We start from the raw sequence: 23245 nt of genomic DNA on the forward strand, positions 1-23245 counted from the left end.
CGGTTCTTATCACCAAATTATCGTAAGTTCGGATTAGTTTGAATTTATCTTATTGGCTATCCAAAACACGTGACAGCCGGATAGCCAATATAATTCCGTTTTTGAGATCCGAACATATAAGAGTAAAACTGAACCGCACATATCTAGATAAAAACATATTTGTCAGAGCAGACAGGGCGTCACTGTAGCATGGTGCCCTTCAGCCACGCTTGCTTACAGGTCTTACCATGTTCCTCTGGCCTTAAAGGCGATAACACTGATACAAATGGACAATAGGCATTAGATTTCATTACTTATTGAGTGAAACACTACAGTTAAGGGAAAAAAAGAATTGTAGAGGAAGTTAAGAGTGACAAATGTTTTCTAATCTTTTAATGTCTGAGTAATCAGTTGGAAAACAAAATCAACTGCAAAACCAGAAAGAAAAACACCAGGATTTAGTTTTGTTTTGTCGAACAGAATGTCACGGTGACAGGACAACACTTAGCTACAATCATTTGCAAGCTGTCCATTGCCTCTTCTGTAGGTCTGATTCACTACGGATCGCAACTGCGATTGCAATAGCGATTATGCATGCAGGCTGTCTGTGATAGTATGCTAATCCATTGCGTACGCCCACTTTAGCTTACACACATCTGTAATGCTTAGCAAGACTGCGAAACCATCGGTGACATCGAGTACCATCGCAGCCTCACACACACTTGCACAAGCTCTTACCTTACTTAGAGATTGCTAACTTTATACTCACTATGAGGCCCCTGTAATGGCGTTCGAACACACTGGCGCGCCTGCGTTTCGCCGACCACCCCCCATCACCACCCACAAATGGCACTTCCTGTCAATCACTCTGTGATGGGTCTGCATAGTCACTGCGATCGCAGTCCCAAGCTCAGTGGCCGCTTCACGTACGTGCACTGTGGTGCATATGCATGCGCAGAATGCAAAATTTGGCCGATTGCGTGCGTAATTGCAGTTGCGATCGGTAATGAATCAGGCTCTATGTATAGTTAAAGAAACAGATTTGGGCTCTTTACCTCCAGATCACCAGGAGAGAGCAACATTCTGCCTCATCTACATGGAATTTACCATTTAATGGGCATCAGGCAGTAAAACACACCTTCCTACCAATCTCACAGCCTCAGAACCTATTAGAGAACCTGTCATATTAAATATAGACATCATACTGACCCTCTTTAAACATTCTTTGAAAAATATAGGCACATAAAAATGATTCACAGCTCTTGTACCAGTCCATCTCTCTGCAGCCACTATCTGTATAAAATATTGGGAATATAAACCGCACCAGTGCTATCTCCAGTGTGTAGCAGTGCTGCAGGGCATGCTGTACACAAATTACTTTTTAAATGCTGTTATATTGCCTACAAATAGACCCAGCTGTCATTAAACTCAGGTTGTGATGCCGATCGTTCGTCTTGGTCGAGCTTTGTAATAAAAATGACAGTATTTTAATGCTATGGACAATATTTCTTTTACAGTCAGCTTGATCTGTCTTCACATTCTTTCAAAGAGTTTTGTTTAGGCAGTCTGTGCTTTTTGGTTAACTGTTTACTTGGAATAAGTGAGATTTTGCCAGTTCCATGGAATGGATTAGTGCTGCAAACCTCATTTCTACCAAAGGTGAAATCATTTGCTGTCTGCCTACATTGTCTTTACAGCCTTTTGCTCTCGTAACTTTCAGAATCTGCTGCCTGTCTGTTGCCAGAGCATATGGCTCCTCTACACAAATGTTCACTTCACGTGACGTAGGGTAACCACAGTGATCCAGTTGTTGCCTGGTTTGAATTTGCTGTATATAAATAAATTGTAATGAACATTGAACACTATTGGGATGCTGGTGAATGCCTGGGTATTACTATTTTAGTTTATATGTAGGAAAAAATATATGCTTAGACGTGTGGTGAGGAACAGGCGGCCGGGCCTGCATACCAGCACCAAAAGTGTAACATGTGGCCACTTTGACGAAATTAATTCAACCTATCTTTTCATCTTCCAAACGACTCAGGGGGAGATGTATACTTAAGAGCAGGGAAGAGTATAAAACCCCTTCAGTAGCCGTACCTGGAAGTGACGTGAGTGAGGGCAGAAGTGGAGTTTTCTGCCCACACTTTAAGGATAATAAGAAAGTCAGCCTCTTGCGGGCTCGATTCGATCGCCATGCTGCGGGCACAAGAATATAATCTCCCTCTATGCCCACTTGGATGGTAGGGAATCACTTTGGACACTGGCTGATGACATCATCGTACAGAAACGGAAGGGGATCTATCTCATTCCTTAAGGAGCAGGTTCTCATATAATTTAGTGTGTGGTTTGTAAATCAAGTGATTTACTAAAGGCAAAAAAATACACATTGATATCATGAAACCAAACTGCAAGTTCTCAAAGCATTTTGGAGACATTTCTGGAATACAAACTGTCCCATTTGTGCAGTAGCAGATTACTGCTGAGTATTTTTAAAAGAAACAATGTGTTTGTGATAGACGAGGATACGTATTCTCATCTGCCTGTAATGCTGCATACACACGGAACAACTTGAACAACCATAGATATCATTGATAGATTTCCCTCCAACTTTCTGTAATGCAGGTCAAACGATTTGGTTGTACACACTGATAGATATCTATGATAGATATCTATGATAGATATTTCAGTGAAGCTATCTTTTTACAGGCAAATCTTTACAAAATCGTCCAAGTTGGCCTGCATGCATGAAAGACCATAGATCGTTATCGTTCATGCGGGAACGCGCATCGTTGGTCGTTGTCAGGTTGGTGACTGCAAAAAAAGTGAACGATATGAACGATAACGATGTGAACGATATGAACGATATCGTTCAAATTGCTCAGAAAAGTCGTACCGTGTGTACGCACCATAAGTGTAACTCGTCTGTCAGAAAGAGTATTAAATAAAATAAATAATATAATAAAAAATGAACATGTTCCTTGAAGTAAAGAAACAGCCTAGCGTGTTCAGCATCAGGCTTGGTATTCTAGGCCCCACCGTAAAATGATTGGGGCCTCTCACCCATAGAGTACTATCCTAATGCTGACTAGCACTGGGCACCTCCCGGTCCTCCTGTCGTTGGCCACCAGGGTAAAATATTAGAATGTAAAGATAAGTTCCAGAGTGTACATTTGTAAGCGATAGAATGCACAATGATACTAGTGCATAACTGCATTTGTAGTGCCACAATAATGTGCTAAGTTCCACCCAATCCATAAGAAAGTAAGATGCCGCTGGTTGCTTCTCCTATATACCAGTGGCTGGCACTACATGATGTTGGGTTACTGTGCTGGAAGACTGGATGAGTGACATTTATCTAATTGAAGAATAAGGAATCATACAGCAAAGTCAGGATTATTAGGTCATTATATTTATATGACCCTGTACGATTCATCCTGGAAATTCACAGCTGGATTCTCTATATAATCACAAGCAACCGAGCAACCTATCTATTCCACATTTTCGCTGCCATTAAACAACCATTTAATACTGGTTACTGTCTCTTAACCTTTATGGTGAAGGCTTGATGCAGGTGTATAGAAAATGCAGGAGGAGCGGAAAGGTCAAGTGATTAGTTCTGGTGAGATAGCGATACGTTCCGCCACGTTAACCTCTTGACATGAAGCAGGTGGTAAGATCATGAGCAATGATTGACCAAAGGGTTCTAGCAAACTGGATATCCACTATTAAGTGCATTCAGTGGAATGCATAAACAATCACTACAGATTGCACACAAGTCTGAAATCATACATCATTAATGGATATATACAGTTCAGGCAGCACAGAAGACGTGAGAGGAGGTTTAAAATAGTTTAAATTCCTAATATGCCATAGAATTGTGTACAAGATCACAAGTCATGGGAAAAACAAAACACCATAAATCTAATTATAGCATATAGTACATAGAAAAAAAAATTACATGGACAAGTAAGCTTTAAATATTGCTGTCAGACTCAAATCAAATTACTTTAGTTTATTAGCTTTTTATATGTGCCGTCACAACTTTTACTAAATTATTTAAACTATATTCATTCTGTGCTTTTCATCAATGTACTTATAACATCAGACAAATATTTATTTTTGTTGTTGACTTAAAACATAGCCCTGCTGTGCTCTCTAAGAGCAACTTTACAACGTATCCCAGGGCAACCGCACAAAACATCTGACAGATCAAATAGAGAAAAACAAATACACAGTTATGGCTAGGCAGTATTTTCAGGCGTATATAATATATACCCCAACTATAGGCTGGTGGACGTGCAGATGGTTGATGACAACACATAACAAGCATAATATGTCTGAAAGGAAACTATACTTTTTTGATTGAATCGTAGACAAGAGGAACTAGGGAACTTTATCGCTCGAGGTTACACCCAGATCATTGGGTAACAACAAAGTATATCTTAAAAGCAGCACATGATGTTCCAGCTTTTAGAACACAACATGTTTCATTTAGGTGCCACCCTGTGGCCTGTTCCCCCCGCCCATGTCTGGCGCTGTCACAGATCACTACTCTCTTATCTTATCATCACATGACAAAATGCATATGCTGGGGTTTTCCATAAGACTATTATAATCGGACACTTCTCTATAATAAGCTCACCATCAGCTTCTATTAGTAAGAAGTATCAGGAAGCTGCACATAACTAGACAGTCATTATACCAGATCACACACATTATACAGTACATGAGAATAGAACATATACATACTGTAGGAGTTCTGAAGCCGGTGTGAACATGAGACAGAGGGTAGCGAGAGCTTACCGTCGTCTATAGGTTGCATGCCTCCAGCACTGCAGGGGTTATGTTCCCAAAGGGTCTATTCAGCAAGAGTGACGATGTTGCCCAAAATATTATCGGGCAACATCGTCATATGGTTTATCAATTCTGATAATTTATGGCTGCTATTAAGCAATATTTTGAGCAGGGACAGCGGTTGCGGTAAAACGCTGCCCCTGCGATGTCACAGAAGGCATTGTTTTCGGGATTCCGAAAACAATACCTTCTGTTTGTTCTTCTGTGAATACTCAGTCATGTGCTCGGGAATAGTCTCCGTCCCACTCCCTGCTTGCGGTGACCGCCGACGAGGTAAGTGCATCTCCAGCCTGTCCAAATTGATTGACATGTGTATACAGGCTTTATATTAGACTGTACTCTTTATACATGTATATTTATGTGCTTTTAGATTTAACATTTATAATTAAATGTTAAATATATTTGCACATAAATATAAATGTTTACAGGGTAAACATCTCCCATCTCTCCCATTACTCACTGCATGAGCCGGAAGGGAGCCGGCTCTTGCAGTGGGCGCTGCAGCAGTCAGTGAGAGTCTATCTGACTCTCATTGGCTGCTGTTTAACACACATCGCCGCCAGCGCCGTCAGACAGACTCTCATTGGCTGCTGCTGCTGCACACACATCTCCGCCAGCACTGGCGGAGATGTGTGTTAAACAGCAGCCAATGAGAGTCAGATAGACTCTCACTGACTGCTGCAGCGCCCACTGCAAGAGCCGGCTCCCTTCCGGCTCATGCAGTGGGTAATGGGAGAGATGTCATGACATCATGATGTCTCTCCCATAATGCAGAGTGCACCAGCCCGGGAGGACTGACGTGCGGACGGCGGCGGGAGCTGGAGCGTGGATTCAGGTAAGTTTTTTTCTTTTATTTATTGTGTAATTTTCAGTGTGTATTTGTCGGAGGGGGTGGACTACTGGGAGGGGACTACTACTGGGGGCACTGCTTCGGGGGGGATACTACTGGGGGCACTGCATTCTGGGGGCAGTACTATGGGTGCACTGCATCGTGGGGGACCACTACTGGGGACTACTACTGGGGGCACTGCATCAAGGGGAACTCCTACTGGGGGTACTATATAAAGGGCACTGCATAGGGCGGATAACAACTATTGTGGGCCTGCATAAGGGAGACAACTACTGGAGGCACTGTATAAGGGGCACTACTGGGGGCCTGCATAAGGGGGATCACTCCTGGTGGCACTGTATAAAGGGCACTGCATATGGGGGAGCACTACTGGGGGCCTGTATATGGGAGATCACTACTGGGGGCACTGTATAAGGGGAACTAATGGTGGGCTGCATAAGGGGGACTACTACAGGGGGAACTGTGTAAGGGGCACTGCATATGGGGGATCACTACTGGGGGCACTGTAAAGGGGCACTACTGGGCGCCTGCATAGGGGGGATTACTCCTGGGGGCACGGTATAAGGGGCATTACATATGGGGGATCACTACTGGGGGCCTGAATATGGGGCATCACTACTGGGGGCACTGTATAAGGGGAACTAAAGGGGGGCTGCATAAGGGGGACCACTACAGAGGGCACTGTGTAAGGGGGACCATTACTGGGGGCCTGTATAATGGGAACTAATCAGGGGCTGCTTAAGAGGGACCACTACTGGGGGCACTATATAAGGGGTACCACTGGTTGCCTGCATAATGGGGACCACTACTAAGGGCACTGCATAGGAGGGACTGTATAAGGGGCACTGCATTAGGGTGCATATGGAAAGAAATGTTCCCAGTTACAAGAAAGGGGTGTGTGATGTTGACACGCCCCATTTTTCAGTGGCCATGCCCCTTGTAACCACGCCCATGTTTCCCAGCGCGCACCTGTGGCGCATGCACATAGCAGGTGGGGGCGCGGCTCCATTTTAAAATTTGCCCTGAGCTCCAAATACCGGTTTTACAAGATGCTGCAGGGATTTATGGGAAACTTTCCCTCTGTCCCTGCAGTTTTCGGGATTTTTAAGTATTTACTTGATATAATGCCATTCTGAGATGGTGTTATATAAAGTCAATATTTTTTGAGTGATTTAACACTTTATGCTTTGATGAATAGCAAAAAGTGTTAAAGCACTGTAGAGATCAATGGCTGATCACTACAGTGCGGTACCCAGCGAGATGGGAATTAATAGAGAAGATAATTACATTATCTTCTCCATTATCACATTGCTAAATAGGGGATTTACATAAAAAATACGGAAATCGTAGTTTCCGTATTTTTTATGTAAAAAAATCATTGCTGAATAGACCTCCAAGTGCTCTGTAGAGGTCAACAGCTTTAGGATGTGAAACTAGTATCATGTTGTAGGACAAGCAGCAGAAGCGCATAGCCTGATTGGTATTATGAGACTGGCAGTGCCCATTGACGGGCAGACTTCCCACAGCTGCTGCTGAAATCACTGAACAGGTTCCTCAGATCAAAAGGCTGCTTTTTAATTAAACCTAAAGAAAACATCATTCTTTTAGTTGGGAGACAGGAAACCTTAGACTTTAACAGCAAATGCAAACAATGGAGGTACATGCAAAAATATGACTTTTCTGTAACGTTTACAAAATATAGGAATGTCAGTTTCCTGGGCTGTGGGTGAATGTATCTGTGGGAGATCTCTTTTCCCACCCATTATAGAATGCAGATAATATGGATACATTACATTTACTTTGCTAGGTAATATTGCAAAAACAAAGAGCTCATCTAACCAGAAATATTAGGTTCCTTACATGATAAAATACAACAATAAATGTAAATAGTTGCATCCATAAGAAAAGGTGGTACAGGGACTAAAAACAGAGGGCACTGCAGGGGTTCAGCTGCTTTGGGGCATGCAGGGGAAGGAGATTTGGCAATATCGGGTCACTCTGTCTCAGGTCTTCTTCCGAGCATACGGTGTATGTGTGGAGCTGGCACCAACTCTCTTCTTCTAAGCAAAGGATCCAGCTTCATGGGTGCCTGAGCACAGCTAATATTTGTGCTGCCACTGTCGTTTATGGAAGGCATTTTTCAAAAGTATGGAGGGGCATTCATAATCATTTTGAAACGTTGGCTCTGACACTTCTAACTAGTACAGTATGCATGAAGCTCAGCCAGGTTCCGTAGTTGTTATGGCCACACCCCCACACTCCTACTAAGTATCGGGACCCAACATTTTTCCTAGTGCCCCTGTATGTATGAGCATGGTAAGGGGAATATGATTGGGGCTGGCTTGGAGTTTACTGCCCCCATTCTGTTCTTCCAAGTATACGTGAGGCCACTGTGGGGAATATGTCTGGGACTAGACATTCTGTTCTTCTGAATATGCTTGGGCCTGGTTTTGGGAGTATGCTATCCCTGGTCTGTTACTCTGAGTATGCGTGTTGCTGACATGGGGAATATGAGTGGGACTGGCTGCCGGTCTGTTCTTTAGAATATGCATGGGGTTGGCAAGCGAAGTATACTGTCCCTGTTATACTCTTCTGACTATGTTTGGGACAGAATTGGGGAGTATTCATGGGACTGGCCCGAGGTAAGGCCGAAATGTGGAGTATGCTGCCCCCTTCTGTTCTGAGTTTGCTTGGGGCTGGTGTAAGGAATGTGTGTGGGACTGATGTGTGTCATTTTACAGATTGATAGATTTCCCTGTGTTATACTGAAATGAGCCTCCTGCATGCATCACTTATCCACGCTGCGTCCAAGGATGCAGCATCGGATAATCTGCGATAACATCGGCCAACTGAGTTACCCATGGGGTCACACAAGCCGGCCGCCACAGATACAACAAAGAGGGCAGGAAATCTCCGTCAGCAACTGGAGCTCCTGGCCTCTTCCCTCCGCTTCAACGGCGGTGACACGCCTCTGTTTTCTGAAATGGAGGCCGTCAACACCCCCTCCCCACCCGCAAACGACAGCAGACTGTCAATCACTGACAGTCTGCTGCCGCTCTGCGTGCGAACACGCAGGACCCGTACTGCATATGTGCAGTACGGGTCCGGCGCCTGCTCAGTTTGATAGCCAACATCACTTGCACCAGCCCCTATACTACAAATGATAAAAACTGGAAACAGACATATTTACGCTTCAGTCCAACTGTGCTAGCCCAGTATTCAGTGAACAGACCAACCCTAAAAGACTGACTACATGAGAACACCTGCCTAGTTATGCGCCTCTGTAGATAGGGCCGTTTCGGCAAAGGAAGGGGCGTGGCCTAATTGCGACAGGCGTGGCCACGCTTCCTTGCCAAAAAATAAATAAACAAACCATTGTACGCTGGGGAGGGGGGCACTGTAGGATCACTCCCGCCCCCACAGTTATAGGAGACTTCTCCGGCCGCTGCAGCAGCCACGGGCAGTCTCGCACTGCAGTCCAGCCCAAGCTGTGGGCTTGGCTGCTCCCCCTTCTCTCGGTGCCCATGTCTGTAGCACACTCAGGGGGGATTTCTGAGTACCCAGAAAACCCCCCTGATAGACTGGAGGGCAGACGCCATGGTCTTAAGCCCCACCCCCTCTCGATTACCCACAAATTACATATGTGTGTGTGTAATGTATATGTGACGTGTGTAATGTATCTGTGATATGTGTACTGTGGACCTCATTCAGAGCCGCTCACAAAATGCGAGCACTCGCTCTGAATGAGGGCGGCCGCTTCTATGTTCAGAGCCGGCCTCCTGGCCGCTCGCTTTGCTGTGGGTGACCACCCACAGCTTTAGCGACCGGCCAGGTTGATGGTCTCGATGGTCAAGACCATCACAACCATTGGGGCTTGCAACGAGACCCTTGTGGTAGGGTCTCGTCTACTGCAAGCCCCACTGTGCATTCGGCTCTATTAGAGCCGGAAGCTCACCATTGACATCACGAGTGATGTCAGTGGGGCCACTCCCAAACGACAGGCGTTCCATCGGGAACGCCTCCGTTTGTGTAGCCACCCCCTCGCCCCGCCTACAAACGGGGTGAGCTGTCGATCACCATCAACAGCTGCCCCTTTTGTAGTGAGCCCCGGAGTGAGAGAATTTCTCTCTCACTCCGTGGCTTGCGCACATGCAGAGCGGCCGACAACTGGTGACTATGGGCCTGATTCTGGGCGGATTTTTTTGAAAAAAAATCCACCTTCAGGCCACTTGCATAGCTGTGGGAGACCACCCACAGCTTGTGCGGGTGGCCTGGCAATGGTCGCAATTATCGCGACCATCGTGCTTGCGACGAGACCCTTGTGGTAGGGTCTCGTCCACCGCTAGCCCCAGTGAACTTCCTTCGGGAACGCCTCCGTTTGTGCAGCCACCCCCCGACCTGCCCGACCATCGACCCGCTTGCAAGCACTATGCGCTCGCGAGCGGGTCTGAATCAGGCCCTATATGCACACAGCTATAGGAAAACACAATTTCTTGCAAAAACATACACAAGTACCTGATATAAATATAGTGAATGAATTCAGTTGCTACTGAGGAGCGCAACATTTAAATTTCAAAGTTATGATAAATAGCTCCTATCATTAATAATACAATGCATACAGATACATAATAGAAATGTTTTATTGAAATGCCTTGTGATGTATTTATTAGAAAATCCTGGGTGATATTTGCACACAATGAACATATGCAAATTTAGCAGCATTTGGGAATTGTATGGTATTTAGATGCCATACTAAAATATGTATTACATTTTTGTATTCAATGACATTTGGCTGTGCATATTTTTATCCTCCTCACTGCTATTGGTATATAAATAACTAAAATAAAAATTACACATATAGATGCAAAACTCCTGACATTTAAATGTAAGTGCCCCTTTGTTTACATAGAGCCTTATTTTTAAAGTGCTTTGGATGCATACGTTTTGCACTGTCACTGCTGGATATTAGTATATTTATACGTTAAGGTTACTTTGTCATAAATATTCAACCCACAAAATGGCTGCCTCATCTGTGTTCAGGCTGTAGACATTCTTTAAGGAGTGCTGCACCTTCTAAATGGTCCATAATGTGGGCTTGATTCAGCAAGAATCACAGATGCAACCACGTACGCAATCAGCCGATTGTTGCACTGCGCATGTGCCAACTGCTGAACTGCGATCGCACTGCGTACATGCAGAGCAGGGTAAAACATTGCACAGTGAGTGACATAAAGTGAGCGTTTGAGGGTAGTGACAGGGGCGTGGTCGGTGAAACGCAGGCGTGTCAGTGCGTTTGGACGCTGTTGCATGGGCGTGCATATATTAGCCATTGCGATAGGATACGCAGCTTGAGCTCCCACTGAGTGCAATGAAGTTAGCAGTTTCTAAGTAAGGTCAGGGCTGCTGTAATTCTGCGTGAGGGACCGATGGTTTCGCTGTTTAGCTAAGTATTACGGATGTGTGTAAGGGAATGTGGGCGTCATTATGTTAGGCTGTGATGGCATTGCGATTGCATTCCTTAGCATTTTTTCCCATTGGATCTGTGTGCATTTACGGAGCTGCGATTGCAATAGTGATCTTTGCTGAATCAGGCCCTGTATCCCATAAAGGTATAAGAAAATGAGGGCCTGATTCAGACCCGCTCACTATCTGCGTACACTCGCTGGATGCGTATGCAAATTTTCAAAGTGACGCCACAGGAAGCGAACGCTTGACAAGGTATAAGCACGGCCACCATGTCTTAGTGAGCGGCCACTTTGTCTGAGCGTACGCAAAATTGCACAGGCAGAGCCGCCCACCAGCACACGTCATCTCCAGGAAGTGTATTAAAACATTGGTACATCGAGCACCATCGGATGCTAAGGCAGTGCTTGCGGTTGCTTTACCCTACCGCATGCATTGCGAGGAAATCAGTGTAAAAAAAGTAGGGGTGTGCACCGGCCACTTTTCGTGTTTTGTGTTTTGGTTTTGGATCTGGATCTTTCTTCGTGTTTTGGATCTGGATTGGTTTTGCCAAAACCACCCTTCCGTGTTTTGGGTTCTGGGTTTTGTGTTTTGGATCTGTATTTTTTTGAAAAAAAGCATAAAAACAGCTAAAATCACAGAATTTGTAGGTTTTTCTGCTCCTATGCTATTATTAACCTCAATAACCTTAATTTCCACTCATTTCCAGTCTATTCTGAACACCTCACACCTCACAATAGTGTTTTTATGTCCAAAAGGTTGCACCGAGGTAGCTGGATGACTATGCTAAGCGACACGAGTGGGCGGCACAAACACGTGACCCATCTAGGAGTGACACTGCAGTGGCAGGCAGGATGGCAGTTAGAAAAACTAGGCCCCAAACTGTACATAATGCAAAGAAAAAAAGAGGTGCAAGATGGAATTGTCCTTGGGCCCTCCCACCCACCCTTATGTTGTATAAACAGGACATGCACACTTTAACAAATCAATCATTTCAGCGCCAGGGTCTGCCACACAACTGTGGCTGAAATGATTGGTTCGTTTGGGCCCCCACAAAACAAGCTGGCAATTAATGTGTCCCTGCACAAACTGGCTCTACGGAGGCAAGATGTCATCCTCATCCTCCTCATCCACCGATTCCTCACCCTCTTCAGTGTGTACATCCTCATCCTCACAAAGTATTAACTCGTCCCCACTTGAATCCACCACCACAGGTCCCTCTGTACCTTCTGGAGGCTGGTCTCCCTGGAAGAGCTGATAATTCATTTTGATGAACATCATCTTCTCCACATTCTGTGGAAGCAACCTCCTACGCCTTTCGCTGACAAGGTTCCCGGCTGCACTAAACACTCTTTCGGAGTACACACTGGAGGGGGGGCAACTCAGGTAAAATAGAGCCAGTTTGTACAGGGGCCTCCAAATTGCCTCTTTTTCCTGCCAGTACAGGTATGGACTGTCTGACATGCCTACTTGGATGCTGTCACCGATGTAATCCTCCACCATTCTGTCAATGGTGACAGTATCATATGCAGTGACAGTAGACATGTCAGAAATTGTTGCCAGGTCCTTCAGTCCGGACCAGATGTCCAAACTTGGTCCTGCCTGCCCTGCATCACCGCCAGCGGGTTGCTTAGGATACCTAAGTTTTTTCCTGGCAGCCCCAGTTGCGGGAGAAAATGAAGAAGGAGCCGTTGACGTGTCACGTTCCGCTTCAGCTGACAGTGTGTTCACCAGCAGGTCTTTGCACCTCTGCAGGCTTGTGTCGGCCGGAAAGAGAGACACCACATAGGCTTTAAACCTAGGATCGAGCACGGTGGCCAAAATGTAGTGGTCTGATTTCAACAGATTGACCACCCTGGAATCCTGGCAAAGCGAATGAAGGGCTTCATCCACAAGTCCCACATGCCGAGCGGAATCGCTCCGTCTTAGCTCCTCCTTCACTTTCTCCAGCTGCTTCTGCAAAAGCCTGATGAGGGGAATGACCTGACTCAAGCTGGCAGTGTCTGAACTGACTTCACGTGTGGCAAGTTCGAAGGGCTGAAGAACCTTGCACAACACGGAAATCATTCTCCACTGCGCTTGAGTCAGGTGCATACCCCCTCCTTTGCCTATGTCATAGGTGGATGTATAGGCTTGTATGGCCTTTTGCTGCTCCTCCATCCTCTGAAGCATATAGAGGGTTGAGTTCCACCGCGTCACAACCTCTTGCTTCAGGTGATGGCGGGGCAGGTTCAAGAGTGTTTGCTGGCGCTCCAGTCTTCGGCACGCAGTCGCTGAATGGCGAAAGTGGCCAGAAATTTTTCGGGCCACCCAAAGCGTCTCCTGCACGCCCCTGTCGCTTTTCAGAAAATTCTGCACCACCAAGTTTATTGTGTGAGCAAAACATGGGACGTGCTGGAATTTGCCCAGATGTAATGCCCGCACAATATTGGTGGCGTTGTCAGATATCACAAATCCCCAGGAGAGTCTAAGTGGGGTAAGCCACTGGGCGATGATTTCCCTCAGTTTCTCTAAGAGGTTGTCGGCGGTGTGCCTCTTACTGAAACCGGTGATACACAGCGTAGCCTGCCTTGTAACGAGCTGGCGTTTCTGAGATGCTGCTACTGGTGACGCTGCTGCTGTTGCTGCGTAAGGTGATACATCTACCCAGTGGGCTGTCACAGTCATATAGTCCTTAGTCTGCCCTGTTCCACTTGTCCACATGTCCGTGGTTAAGTGGACATTGTGTACAACGGCATTTTTCAGGACACTGAGGACACTTTTTCTGACGTTTCTGTACAGTCTCGGTATCGCCTGCCTAGTGAAGTGGAATCTAGACGGGATTTGGAACCGGGGACACACTACCTCCATCAATTGTCTAAATCCCACTGCACTAATGGCGGATACCGGACGCACGTCTAACACCAACATAGCAGTCAAGGCCTCAGTTATACGTTTTGCTTCAGGATGACTGCTGTCGTACTTCATCCTCCTCGCTAAGGACTGTTGGAGGGTCAATTGTTTAGTAAAAGTAGTGGTGTTCCTACTTCCTCTCTGGGATGATGAACGACTCCCAGCAGCAGCAGCAACAGCAGCAGCGGCAGCAGTAGGCGTAGCAATGCAGGATCCTCCGGAGGAATCCCGGATAGGAGAGTCAGTCATGCCAGTGATATGGCCTGCAGGACTACTTCCGATCCTGACTAAGGAGGAAATTGACGAGGAGGGAGTTGACGGTGTGGTTTGCAGGCGCTTGGATACAACAGGACAACGGGATTTAGGTGTCCCTGGACTGCTTACGGTCTGAGCCAAAGTTTCTGAACTTGACAGTAACTTTTTATGAACGCGCTGCAGGTGCCGTATAAGGGAGGATGTTCCTAGGTGGTTGACGTCCCTACCCCTACTTATTTCACCTTTACATATGGTACATATGGCAAGACAGTTGTTGTCCGGATTTGGATAGAAATATTGCCAGACCAAAGAGGTGGAATGTTTGGTCTTCTGCCCAGGCATGACCGTGATGGGCTTTTTCATCCCACGGACAACAACTGTCTCCCCCGGAGCCTGATTTAAACAAACCACATCACCATCAGAATCCTCCTCGCCAACTTCCTCCTCAGCGCCAGCTACACCAGTATCCTCATCCTGTTGTACTTCAACAGTGACATCTTCAATTTGCATATCAGCAAGTGGACTGTGGGTGCTCCTTTCAGCACTTGCAGGGGGCGTGCAAATGGTGGAAAGAGCCACCTCTTCCCGTCCAGTGCTGGGAAGGTCAGGCATCGCAACCACCACCACACTTGGACTCTCTTTGGGGATTTGTGATATCTTCTTAGAAAGCACAGTTCTTCGCTGTGCTTTTGCCAGCTTAACTCTTTTGATTTTTTTAGTGGGAGGAGTGCTTCCATCGTCATGTGAAGCTGAACCACTAGTCATGAACATACTAGGGATCGACCTTAGCCGTTCCTTGCCACTCCGTGTCGTAAATGGCATATTGGCAAGTTTACGTTTCTCTTCAGCTGATTTAAATGTCTTTTTCAAGGTCATTTTCCTGAACTTTGCCATTTGGGATTGTATGTGCCCTCTACTATGACATTGGGCATCGGCCTTGGCAGACGACGTTGATGGCATGTTATCGTCTATGTCATGACTAGTGGCAGCAGCTTCAGCACTAGGAGGAAGTGGTTCTTGATCTTTCTCTATTTTATTTTTATCGGAGAAAGTTTGGTCCTCCATTTATGTTATATCGATTTGATATATACGTGCGGCTAAACACAGAAAATAAATTTTTTTTTGGTTCGGACTGGAGTGTACTTTGTGGGTTACAGCACCCTTTAACGGTCAAGCCAGCCGGCCCTTTACTTATGACACAGGCGCACTCTTGGCACTACTTTGTTGATGCACGTGCGGCTACTGCGCACACAATTCACAAACACAGAAAATAATTTTTTTTTGGTTTGGACTGGAGTGTACTTTGGGGGTTACAGCACCCTTTAACGGTCAAGCCAGCCGGCCCTTTACTTATGACACAGGCGCACGCTTGGCACTACTTTGTTGATGCACGTGCGGCTACTGCGCACACAATTCACAAACACAGAAAAAAATTTTTTTTTGGTTTGGACTGGAGTGTACTTTCGGGGGTTACAGCACCCTTAACGGTCAAGCCAGCCGGCCCTTTACTTATGACACAGGCGCACGCTTGGCACTACTTTGTTGATGCACGTGCGGCTACTGCGCACACAATTCACAAACACAGAAAATAATTTTTTTTTTGGTTTGGACTGGAGTGTACTTTCGGGGGTTACAGCACCCTTTAACGGTCAAGCCAGCCGGCCCTTTACTTATGACACAGGCGCACGCTTGGCACTACTTTGTTGATGCACGTGCGGCTACTGCGCACACAATTCACAAACACAGAAAATAATTTTTTTTTTGGTTTGGACTGGAGTGTACTTTCGGGGGTTACAGCACCCTTAACGGTCAAGCCAGCCGGCCCTTTACTTATGACACAGGCGCACGCTTGGCACTACTTTGTTGATGCACGTGTGGCTACTGCGCACACAATTCACAAACACAGAAAATAATTTTTTTTTTGGTTTGGACTGGAGTGTACTTTCGGGGGTTACAGCACCCTTAACGGTCAAGCCAGCCGGCCCTTTACTTATGACACAGGCGCACGCTTGGCACTACTTTGTTGATGCACGTGCGGCTACTGCGCACACAATTCACAAACACAGAAAATAATTTTTTTTTTGGTTTGGACTGGAGTGTACTTTCGGGGGTTACAGCACCCTTAACGGTCAAGCCAGCCGGCCCTTTACTTATGACACAGGCGCACGCTTGGCACTACTTTGTTGATGCACGTGCGGCTACTGCGCACACAATTCACAAACACAGAAAATAATTTTTTTTTTGGTTTGGACTGGAGTGTACTTGGGGGTTACAGCACCCTTTAACGGTCAAGCCAGCCGGCCCTTTACTTATGACACAGGCGCACGCTTGGCACTACTTTGTTGATGCACGTGCGACTACTGCGCACACAATTCACAAACACAGAAAATAATATTTTTTTTGGTTTGGACTGGAGTGTACTTTCGGGGGTTACAGCACCCTTAACGGTCAAGCCAGCCGGCCCTTTACTTATGACACAGGCGCACGCTTGGCACTACTTTGTTGATGCACGTGCGGCTACTGCGCACACAATTCACAAACACAGAAAATAATTTTTTTTTTGGTTTGGACTGGAGTGTACTTTCGGGGGTTACAGCACCCTTAACGGTCAAGCCAGCCGGCCCTTTACTTATGACACAGGCGCACGCTTGGCACTACTTTGTTGATGCACGTGCGACTACTGCGCACACAATTCACAAACACAGAAAATAATATTTTTTTTGGTTTGGACTGGAGTGTACTTTCGGGGGTTACAGCACCCTTAACGGTCAAGCCAGCCGGCCCTTTACTTATGACACAGGCGCACGCTTGGCACTACTTTGTTGATGCACGTGCGGCTACTGCGCACACAATTCACAAACACAGAAAATAATTTTTTTTTTGGTTTGGACTGGAGTGTACTTTCGGGGGTTACAGCACCCTTAACGGTCAAGCCAGCCGGCCCTTTACTTATGACACAGGCGCACGCTTGGCACTACTTTGTTGATGCACGTGCGGCTACTGCGCACACAATTCACAAACACAGAAAATAATTTTTTTTTTGGTTTGGACTGGAGTGTACTTTCGGGGGTTACAGCACCCTTAACGGTCAAGCCAGCCGGCCCTTTACTTATGACACAGGCGCACGCTTGGCACTACTTTGTTGATGCACGTGCGGCTACTGCGCACACAATTCACAAACACAGAAAATATATTATTTTTTTAGCACTTGGGGGGAGCACCCCTGATGGACAGAGCACCCCCTGGACAACACTACAGCACTCCTTTAGGACTGGGACACTGCACAGGACTTTGGAGTGGACACAGCCCCTATGGAGAACTGACTGCACAACACAGTCCAGCCAGCCCCTATGGACTTTGAAGTAGTGGACACAGCCCCTATTAACAACAGCAGCACAGCACAACACAGCCAGCCCCTATGGACTTTGAAGTAGTGGACAACAGCAGCACTACACTACACTACACTACACAGCCCTAACTCCCACCCTCCCTCTTCACTGTCCACAGCCGAGTGAGAAAATGGCGCCGACGTGTGTACCTTATATAGGATCCAAAACCCGCGAGACTCGGAAGGCGGGAAGATGACGTTTTGCCTCGATTTCAGATCCGAGTCAGGCGGGAAAAGTCGAGCCTGACTCGGATCGGACTCGGATCGGGGGGGCTCGGGGGGGTTCGGATTTCAGAAATCCGAACCCGCTCACCCCTAAAAAAAAGGCAAGTGACGTGTACTATGACGCTGCCTGTTAATTATGCACACCTCTAAAACGGCGTTGAAACACTCAGGCACGCCTGCGTCACATCTCCAACCCCCCGTTATTAGTGTCCTGCCCCTGTTACCACCCACAAACTCCTCTCCTGTCACTCATTACCCTGGGCTGCCTTTGCTGGGCGAGCGAGAGGGTTACGATCACAGTGTGTAGTTCTCGCACGGGCAGAACAAAGCGCGCGCATGCGCGTACGCAGAACATCGGGCCTCTGGCGAACGCACAGCGCGAGCGAGCGGCTCTGAATCAGACCCTGAGTCTTGATCAATTAACACAATGGGCTATATTTATGAAGCTGCAGCTTTTGTAAGCCACCGCTTCTTGGTGGGTTGGAGATGAAAATTTAAAGTGGCTCTCATATTCAGTGAAAAGCAAACTAGGCTTTACACTGAATGTGAGCGCTGATTTAAATGTGCCTGATTCTGAGTCGGACACTAGAGCATCCGCACGCTTCTTTTGCTGGTATTGCTTTTGTGACTGCCACAAGCCCTTCTCTGGTGTACAAATATATGTCTGGATGTGCAAGGACTGAGAAGCCCACATTAAGCGTCTTTAGATGCGCAACTACCTCTTTAGATGCAACCATCGGTCACACATATGAAACTTGCACCAGCCCCATGCTAGGTGCAAATTGTCTGTCATAGTATGACCCCCAATGTGAGCAATTATGTGTCTGACTTTGTAAATCATTTCAGCATCACTCCTATAAGGTGGACTATCTCTGTGTATCCGCTTAGCTACAGTGGTAACAGGTAATATGGGCGATGAAGGAGTGGACGTAGAAGGGATCAGTGCTGCATCTTCGGCTGCAGCGCAGGTGAGAAATGATGCAAATTATGCAGGTTGCATCTTGTGTAACGAGACACCCACTGCCGGCTTCTCATATCCGCTGCATGTATTCCGAAGACGCAGCATCAGATCAACATCGGCAACATCGAGCTGACCAATGTCCACCACAAATAAGCTGCCGAGTCCAGTGAATCTGCATCGAAAGACACAGTCTGACTCTGCACACCTCAAAAACAATGCAGACACCCCCCCGTTTACTAAAATTGGAACCTCCCCATCTCCAAATGGCTCCAGTGTGTCAATAATACTGCAAGAAAGATCACAGTGCGACCGCAGGCTGAGCTCATGCAAAACCATTGGTCAATTGCGACCAAATCAAAATAGCGTTCACCTCTGAATCTGTCCCTAGGTTCTATCTCCAATGTTGCATTGGGGCTCAGGGGCCATTGTATTTATGCTAGAAATTAGGGGTGAGATTAGGGGTGAGCGGGTTCGGTTTTACTCGGATCTTTAAACGGCATTTTATTGGCTATCGCCTATCATGTGTTTTGGACAGCCAATATAATAAATCAGAATTTGCGGTAAAGTGGCGATAAGAACCGAGTAAATCCGAGTAAAACCGAGCCTGCACATCCCTACTAGAAATGTGTGTTTCATGTAAATCTTACTTTGTTTTTAGTTTTTCCTATGCTTGAAAATGGCAAAACATGGAACTAATGGTGGAACTATGTAATTTCATGGAGTGCAACAGCTACAGTGCCTGAAGATCATCTCATAGCATGAGCAATGAGGAGCTGAGCAGGGGGGATGCGGTCATAATCACGACCACGGGGATTTCTGCGTTTAGAATGCCAGCGCCGGAATCCCGACACCTGTAAGAATCCCTGCGCCGACATGCCGACCGCCGGAATCCCAAAGATAAGTAGCGGGGTTAGGGGGAGGGTTAGCGTTAGGCAGGGCCGCCATCAGGGGGGGACTGCCGGGACTGGAGTCCCGGGCCCGGACACTGACGGAACGGGAGGGGGCCCGTGCCAGTTCCTACCCTATTCTATCGCCAATGTATAGCCCGCACTACCCCCTGGAGTTAAAATGGGGTGGGGTGCTGCTACAGCCTGACGGCCTGCACTACTCGTGTGCGCACCTGCTCCAACCAGAGAGCCCGCTCCCCTCCTCCGATGGACCGATATAATTCCCTTCACGCTGATTACAATGGGGGCGGAGCCAATGTGACAAGCCCCGCCCCCGCACGGACGCAAATCGTGTCATCGCGCTGGGGGGCGGAGCCTAACGATGCAAGGTGCCCGCCCCCCATTACCAAGCTGCTGTTGCTTCAAAGTGTAAGTTAGAAGTATGTATGTGTTTTAGCATGTGTATGTATGTGTCTGTATGCTTTAGTGTGTATGTGCTAGTGTTTATATACAGTATTTATGTGTCTGTGTTAGTGTGAATATGCTAGTGTGTATATATGTGTTTGCTTTGCTAGTGTGCATATATGTATCTGTATGTGCTAGTGTGTATATGTGTGTATGTTGGTGTGTATGTGCTGGTGTGTATATATATATGTGTATGTATGTTAGTGTGTATATATTAGGGGTGAGCGGGTTCGGATTTCTGAAATCCGAACCCCCCCGAGCCCCCCCGATCCGAGTCCGATCCGAGTCAGGCTCGACTTTTCCCGCCTGACTCGGATCTGAAATCGAGGCAAAACGTCATCATCCCGCCTTCCGAGTCTCGCGGGTTTTGGATCCTATATAAGGTACCCGCGTCGGCGCCATTTTCTCACTCGGCTGTGGACAGTGAAGAGGGAGGGTGGGAGTTAGGGCTGTGTAGTGTAGTGTAGTGTAGTGTAGTGTAGTGCTGCTGTTGTCCACTACTTCAAAGTCCATAGGGGCTGGCTGTGTTGTGCTGTGCTGCTGTTGTTAATAGGGGCTGTGTCCACTACTTCAAAGTCCATAGGGGCTGGCTGGACTGTGTTGTGCAGTCAGTTCTCCATAGGGGCTGTGTCCACTCCAAAGTCCTGTGCAGTGTCCCAGTCCTAAAGGAGTGCTGTAGTGTTGTCCAGGGGGTGCTCTGTCCATCAGGGGTGCTCCCCCCAAGTGCTAAAAAAATAATATATTTTCTGTGTTTGTGAATTGTGTGCGCAGTAGCCGCACGTGCATCAACAAAGTAGTGCCAAGCGTGCGCCTGTGTCATAAGTAAAGGGCCGGCTGGCTTGACCGTTAAAGGGTGCTGTAACCCCCGAAAGTACACTCCAGTCCAAACCAAAAAAAAATTATTTTCTGTGTTTGTGAATTGTGTGCGCAGTAGCCGCACGTGCATCAACAAAGTAGTGCCAAGCGTGCGCCTGTGTCATAAGTAAAGGGCCGGCTGGCTTGACCGTTAAGGGTGCTGTAACCCCCGAAAGTACACTCCAGTCCAAACCAAAAAAAAAATTATTTTCTGTGTTTGTGAATTGTGTGCGCAGTAGCCGCACGTGCATCAACAAAGTAGTGCCAAGCGTGCGCCTGTGTCATAAGTAAAGGGCCGACTGGCTTGACCGTTAAGGGTGCTGTAACCCCCGAAAGTACACTCCAGTCCAAACCAAAAAAAAAATTATTTTCTGTGTTTGTGAATTGTGTGCGCAGTAGCCGCACGTGCATCAACAAAGTAGTGCCAAGCGTGCACCTGTGTCATAAGTAAAGGGCCGGCTGGCTTGACCGTTAAGGGTGCTGTAACCCCCGAAAGTACACTCCAGTCCAAACCAAAAAAAAAATTATTTTCTGTGTTTGTGAATTGTGTGCGCAGTAGCCGCACGTGCATCAACAAAGTAGTGCCAAGCGTGCGCCTGTGTCATAAGTAAAGGGCCGGCTGGCTTGACCGTTAAGGGTGCTGTAACCCCCGAAAGTACACTCCAGTCCAAACCAAAAAAAAATTATTTTCTGTGTTTGTGAATTGTGTGCGCAGTAGCCGCACGTGCATCAACAAAGTAGTGCCAAGCGTGCGCCTGTGTCATAAGTAAAGGGCCGGCTGGCTTGACCGTTAAGGGTGCTGTAACCCCCGAAAGTACACTCCAGTCCAAACCAAAAAAAAAATTATTTTCTGTGTTTGTGAATTGTGTGCGCAGTAGCCGCACGTGCATCAACAAAGTAGTGCCAAGCGTGCGCCTGTGTCATAAGTAAAGGGCCGGCTGGCTTGACCGTTAAGGGTGCTGTAACCCCCGAAAGTACACTCCAGTCCAAACCAAAAAAAAAAATATTTTCTGTGTTTGTGAATTGTGTGCGCAGTAGCCGCACGTGCATCAACAAAGTAGTGCCAAGCGTGCGCCTGTGTCATAAGTAAAGGGCCGGCTGGCTTGACCGTTAAAGGGTGCTGTAACCCCCAAAGTACACTCCAGTCCAAACCAAAAAAAAAATTATTTTCTGTGTTTGTGAATTGTGTGCGCAGTAGCCGCACGTGCATCAACAAAGTAGTGCCAAGCGTGCGCCTGTGTCATAAGTAAAGGGCCGGCTGGCTTGACCGTTAAAGGGTGCTGTAACCCACAAAGTACACTCTAGTCCAAACCCAAAAAAAAATTATTTTCTGTGTTTAGCCGCACGTATATATCAAATCGATATAACATAAATGGAGGACCAAACTTTCTCCGATAAAAATAAAATAGAGAAAGATCAAGAACCACTTCCTCCTAGTGCTGAAGCTGCTGCCACTAGTCATGACATAGACGATAACATGCCATCAACGTCGTCTGCCAAGGCCGATGCCCAATGTCATAGTAGAGGGCACATACAATCCCAAATGGCAAAGTTCAGGAAAATGACCTTGAAAAAGACATTTAAATCAGCTGAAGAGAAACGTAAACTTGCCAATATGCCATTTACGACACGGAGTGGCAAGGAACGGCTAAGGTCGATCCCTAGTATGTTCATGACTAGTGGTTCAGCTTCACATGACGATGGAAGCCCTCCTCCCACTAAAAAAATCAAAAGAGTTAAGCTGGCAAAAGCACAGCGAAGAACTGTGCTTTCTAAGAAGATATCACAAATCCCCAAGGAGAGTCCAAGTGTGGTGGTGGTTGCGATGCCTGACCTTCCCAGCACTGGACGGGAAGAGGTGGCTCTTTCCACCATTTGCACGCCCCCTGCAAGTGCTGAAAGGAGCACCCACAGTCCACTTGCTGATATGCAAATTGAAGATGTCACTGTTGAAGTACAACAGGATGAGGATACTGGTGTAGCTGGCGCTGAGGAGGAAGTTGGCGAGGAGGATTCTGATGGTGATGTGGTTTGTTTAAATCAGGCTCCGGGGGAGACAGTTGTTGTCCGTGGGATGAAAAAGCCCATCACGGTCATGCCTGGGCAGAAGACCAAACATTCCACCTCTTTGGTCTGGCAATATTTCTATCCAAATCCGGACAACAACT

The 23245-nt window shown here is 46.9% G+C and overlaps 1 pseudogene; it reads left to right on the forward strand.

The window, feature by feature from the left end:
• The first annotated feature begins 18817 nt into the window (after positions 1 to 18817).
• Positions 18818 to 23245, forward strand: part of LOC148521661 (uncharacterized) — a 118019-nt pseudogene continuing 113591 nt past the window's right edge.

Source organism: Taudactylus pleione, unplaced genomic scaffold, assembly GCF_031769625.1.
Source record: "Taudactylus pleione unplaced genomic scaffold, aTauple2 ptg000156l, whole genome shotgun sequence".
In the NCBI taxonomy this organism is placed as follows: domain Eukaryota; kingdom Metazoa; phylum Chordata; class Amphibia; order Anura; family Myobatrachidae; genus Taudactylus; species Taudactylus pleione.